This window comes from Rhipicephalus microplus, chromosome 5, assembly GCF_043290135.1.
Source record: "Rhipicephalus microplus isolate Deutch F79 chromosome 5, USDA_Rmic, whole genome shotgun sequence".
NCBI classification, from domain to species: Eukaryota; Metazoa; Arthropoda; class Arachnida; order Ixodida; family Ixodidae; genus Rhipicephalus; species Rhipicephalus microplus.
In genome coordinates, this window is record NC_134704.1 from 65,767,491 (window position 1) to 65,773,490 (window position 6,000).

The following is a 6,000-nucleotide window of genomic DNA, read 5'->3' on the forward strand; positions in this document are numbered from 1 at the left end:
TAATCAATCGTCACAACGTCACGCCCTGTGGCCACTTACAGGATCCAGCAAGAAGCACGTTCACTGTGTCACAGCACGAACAAAACACAATCGGAGAAGTGGACTAGTTAGAACTGGACGAAATACCGCGGCCATGGAACTAAAATGTACTACGCGAGACGCCATGGTTAGTGGTGTAAAATATAGAACTGCACAACGTTGCCGGTTAATGGAGTAACGCACATCCCGCTTGCTCTTGTGTTGTGCCGTTTATGTTCATAAAGGTAACTGTTTATTTACGTCTTATTTCGTTCCATTTTGTTTCATTTACATCTATTCACCGTAGCAACAGAACCCAAACATTCGCTTTTGGATGAAAGTTTTAAACCTTCTAGGGGGCGCTTCAGGCAAATAAGTGAGGAGGAAAAGGGAGGGTGTCGCTACCTTGGAAACTTGTTTCATCTAGGGACCTTAACTAAAACTACATTGTGCTGCCACCTATTAGTGGCTTTGCGTTTCTAGAAAAAAAAAACTTCGTTTCTTCAAAAAAAAAAAAACTGCTTGATGGCGCTGCGTATCTCACGCAGCGCCTCTTCGCCGATTTAATTTTCTCGCGCTGTTCGTCCAACTAACGTTTTATGTTTTGTTTTACAAGGCAATAGACTGTCGGCTTTCGACAACCTTTGCCATAGAAGCACGCAGGTAAGCCATTAATTTTTTTTATTCCACAAATCCAAGCATTCACAAGGTTGTTGAAGGGCTGATCAAAATGGTTGTTCGCGCGCAGCTTGCTATATTCCAGCATGCAGCCTGTCTCCCTTCTCCATTCGACACTGCGATTCCAGTTGGTAACAATTTTTAGAAGGATATATGTACTCTTTTAGGTATCAACCTAGAAAATCCTCGTTCCGTGAAGCTCATGCCATCATCCATTGGCTGATTTGAAGTGACCCACGAACTCTGCGCTGGAGCACTCCACTCTGGCGGAGAGCAACAGAAGAGAATCTGCCAATGGAACACATAGGCTCCCCCTGGAGCAAATGGCAGTGTCAGAATGAAACCCGATGCGTGCGTCTCTCTTCTTGCTTGAATCGGATTAGATGAACTCTTATTTTGTCTTCCAGAACACAGATAACTGTGTTGCGGGCAGCTCCTTGGGTGGGGACGCTGGGCTCAGCGGCGCTACGCTAGCGGAACGTGAGCTCTGACGTGAGGCGCAACTGACGCGACTGGCGTCCGTTGGCGCGCTCAAAGTCGGCACTGTTTCTGGAGGTTTTAAGAAACGGGGCGCTTGCGACTTCCATTCGAATCCGCGGATTTTTCGCGAAGTAAAAAAAGTTACTCCGTGGAGTGGATCTGGGGACAGAGATGCTCCAGATCTGCCAATGAAACGTACACAGAGCACTCTCAATCAGCCAATGGAAGAGACTTGCTTCACATGGAGCAGCAAGTATTACCGGAAGTGCTCCGAAGTATTACTGAAAGTGCTCCAAAACCTGAATGACACCATCATATTCAGGTTTAGCCCAGATGACGCTAGCCTAAAGTCTCCTCTTTTCATTCAGGGGCTTTAGGCTCCGTCAGCGTCACAGGAATTGGTTACACATTGCCCGCGAGATGGTGCCAAGTTCACACCAACAAGTACGTACCACTGTTTCTCCAAGGCATCAATGCGCTGATCACGTGATACGTTCCACGTACATCGCGCATCGTCACAACGCTGGTCAAATTGCTTCAGCAAACCTTTTACATCCTCCAGCTATACAATTTACATCCTTGGGTCAAGACACTGTGAAATTAAAGTTCGAGCTTTGATGGACAGTAGTAGCCAAGGGCTTATTACCACGAGAAGCGTATATGTGTCTGAAAATAGGATCGCGAAAAGAATTGTTTTAATAACAGAAGATTCACTTTGTTGATCCTACTATCGAGTGACCACGACACGATTCAGCGTGGAACTTACCTCGTGACGCCAGTGAATATCACACCTTAACCAGAAGGAAAATGGAAGTCAACACATTGCACCAATGTGAAATAAGCGAGGCCATCACGCTTTTGCTGCCTCCGCGACTTGTCATTAGAGCCTCAGGTGTTGCCAGAAATATAGTTCAATACCGAAGCTGTCAAGTTCGCTGAACCAAAGCATTGATTTCTCTTTTTACTATATTCGACAAACGTGCTAACTTTAAAACCATTTCTCAGCATAACACCACAGCAGCTACGGTCCAAAGCCCAAGCAGAATGTTGAATTTAATATGTCAGCCTTCCTCTGTGATATCCTTGCAGCGTTGTTAGACTGAAATCATGGATAAGAGGTTTTTATATTGGTGTTTCGAATGCAAAGCATTTCATGGACATAAAGTTCTCTAAAGCCAAATATTTTCTTATATCAACCATTTTAAAATAATAAAGTTGGTTACATCAAGGTATAGCTCTCTAGCGTTGGTAGGACTTCTATACGAAAGGGAAAACACACAACCACGCACCTTTTTGTGGCTCCAAGCCACAAGAAAACCCATACAGATTTCTCAAAAACATAATAACAGGATGTCCACAGAGTGAATGATGATGAGTTGGAGGAAGCGTCCATCCGTCAGTCTTTCTGTGGATATGCTGTGGTGGGTACGCTGCAGGGATGGACTATCTTAGATCATCAGGTGCTTCAACCCTAAAAGCCTTTTAGTTGAGAAAATTCGTGCTGATACGGGGATCGAACCCAAGGCCAACGCTTTGCCGCGGTGGTCACTCTACCAATCGAGCTACCAAGGAAGCTATAAATTGGCAGCGCAAGGGTGAATTCATCGACAACTCGAACAACAAGGACACAAATAATGCAAATGAGTTCTGCGGAGAACGTGGCGGAAAGATATAAGAAAGCGAAAATAGACAACCACCAGTTTGTGGCTCTGGCTTCAAGCCACAAACGAGGGGTTGTCTATTTTGCCTTTCTTAACGCATTCCGCCATCTTGCGGGTCTCCGCAGAACTCATTTGCAGGATGTGCAGCTTTTAAAGACGATAGTCTTTCTTGTGGACCTTCGAAGCCAAAATTTTGGTTTTTCTACCTGTCTGCCCAGCCGCGATGGTCTAGTGGCTAACGTACTCGGCTGCTGACCCGCAGGTCGCGGGTTCGAATCCCGGCTGCGGCGGCTGCATTTCCGATGGAGGTGGAAATGTTGTAGGCCCGTGTGCTCAGATTTCGGTGCACGTTAAGAACCCCAGGTGGTCGAAATTTCCCGAGCCGTCCACTACTGCGTCTTTCATAATCATATGGTGGTTTTGGGATGTTAAACCCGACATATCTATCAGATATCTTGTATCTATCTGTCTGTAAACTTGTCTGTTTGTCTGCGGTAACGATACCTCAAACGGCCAACCCCATCCTCAGCGCCCACCAATACTGCTCAAGTTTATACTTGTGCGGTTGTCAACTAAAAAGCAACTATTGCGCATATCTAAGGCACCATGACAACTCGTCAATATTTTGTATATGTCTTTGTACTAGAGAAGGCACACATGAGTATTTCTAAGGACCGTAGTGTTTATCACGTTGCGCTGACAGTGCAAGGCGATGCTCAAAAATGCAAGTGTTTCCAGCGCTTTGCTTAGACAACAAGCTGATGGCACCTGCCCGTCGCTTTGCGTTCTACACCTTATTGCCTCCGAGATTGGCGCGCATCTATCTCCGCGGGTGCTCGTGTCTTCCTTCGTTTTCGAAGATAACTGCCAGATGGCGCTCGTGTCTAACGTGCCTTAAGATCCCTAGAAGAAACAAGCTTGCAAGGTAGCGTTACTCATTGTTCTCGAGCGTCCTCCTCACTCTCTTGTTTACCCCCCCCCCCTTTTTTCTGCTATCCGCGTCTGTAATTGCTGCCTTCCTTGCACGTGATCTTGCAACTGACTGGTGGTGTTATGTATTATTATGCAAAAGGTTCAAAACGACTACGCATGCGCATACGGCTGCAGCCGGATCCTAGCCGGGACGAAAGACGAAATCGTAGCCAGGACACAAACTGAAGAGGAGGGGCGTTTCAGTTGCGGCGCCAAGTCGGCCAAGACTGTTTCGCAGTTCTCGTTCAATGCAATATTCAAGTTTTTCTATAAGGCTGAATTGCTTTAAAACAACAGAAAACGGTTTCGCTCTCTTCAAATTACTTGTGCTATCCGAAATGAAGCACGCCGCGAAGTGTAGCTATGAAACATTTGACGCGAACGCTTTCGTGCTACTCCGTCGATGTACGTCAACCTGGATCTGCGAAGCGAGTTTATAACACAGTTGCCTGATCTGCGTGCAAGCAGGTTGCAACGCTCTCCTGGCTTTACGTATAACTGCGTTTCGGCTTCTATCTCGGATAAAATGATGGATTGTAATGAACTTTGGGCAGTCAATTTAGATTGACGAGCCTAAAAAAAGGTCATATTTGTTGCTTTTTATTGAAATGCCAGGAGCGCGTCTTATGCGCGTCTAGTCAATTCCAGTCATCACAAATACTTGTTCGTATGCACGTATACCGAGCAGCTGGAGCGTGTTATCAACGCACTTTCAGAAACATTTCACGCTTGAACAGAACGCGTCATAAAGGAGCCGAAACGCGCTGTTTCGGGACACCACACCAGTAGAACTCTCACTTTTCAGCAACATCCGCGCACCACACCTGAATCATTGGGCATCACGATTGCCAAAATGGGCACATTAAAAAGAAATGGCAGCATATCCACGGGGTGAATGATGGAGAGTGGGGCGAAGCATCCGTCCGTTCATTCGTTCTTGCTTCCGTCCGTCCATGCGTCCGTCTGTGTGACCATCCGTGGATCCATCCGCCCGTCCGTGCGAGCGTCTGGTCGTGCGTCCGCACGTCCATCTGTGCTACCGTCCCTGCGTTCGTTCATGCGTCCACCCCTGCGTCCGTCCATGCGTCCATCCGGCCGTGCAGCCATCCGTTCATCTGTCCATGCATCTGTCTATGTGTTCGTTCTTCCATCTAGTCAACACTTTAGGTACCACCATCTCGCATCTTTTCATCATATATTCCGTATATAGAAGCACCGCCATCCAGCAGACATTCCAAGGACTAAACGAGAGGTGGCACACGCACACTTTCTCACGGCTTGCGGTTCATGTCTACTTCCCCCCTTTAACCACCTCGAGTTCATAGTAATACTACTTCGCTGTATTCATGGCACTGCAGCCCAACGCTCGCTAAACCTTTCTAAAACCAAGGAGGTTACGCCCAGCGAGGAAAACGTAGCAACCCTTTCTTGTCAGATGTACTCAATGTTAGTAGTGCTCAATGTAAATACCAATGGCTGCTAATGGGGAATGAGAGACGGGAGAATTCCGTTTTTCCTTCGTGTCTACTTCCCACCTTTAACTACCCCGAGTTCATGGTATATACTAGTTCACTGTATTCATGGCACTGCGGCCCAATGCTTGCTAAACCTTTCTAAAACCAAGGAGGTTACTCCAGCTAGTATAACATAGCAAGCCTTTCTTGTCAGATAGTGCTCAATGTACATACCAAAGGCTGCTAATGGGGAGACACAGGAGGACTCGGCTTTTAGTCAACGCGCACACTGCGAATTTTTTGTTGTTAAAGAACGCACAGGAGAAATCTCCCACCGGCACCACATTGCAGGTCAAAACGTAAGACTGGTTACGCACTACGACGAGAGACGAACGCGTGCCGCTTCAAGGAGCTTCGCCCCTAAATAACGTCATCGCAGTGCTGCTAGTCAAGCGTTCGTACCAGTCTGGCCATGGTTTTTCCTTGCGTGTGCAAAAGCCGACTGTCATCACTCGTCACAGCGTCACGCGCTGTGGTCACTGACAGGACCCAGCAAGAAGTGCTTTCACTGTGTCACGGCACGAACAAAACACATTCGGAGAACTCGACTACACTCTAAATACGGTTCCCTAACTGTAACTTTTGGGCGTGAGTAACTTTCGGAATAAAGGTTACAAAGGAGTTTATTTTCATGGTCTCGTTATTTTGCGGTGCCTAAAAGTTACAAAATCCACATT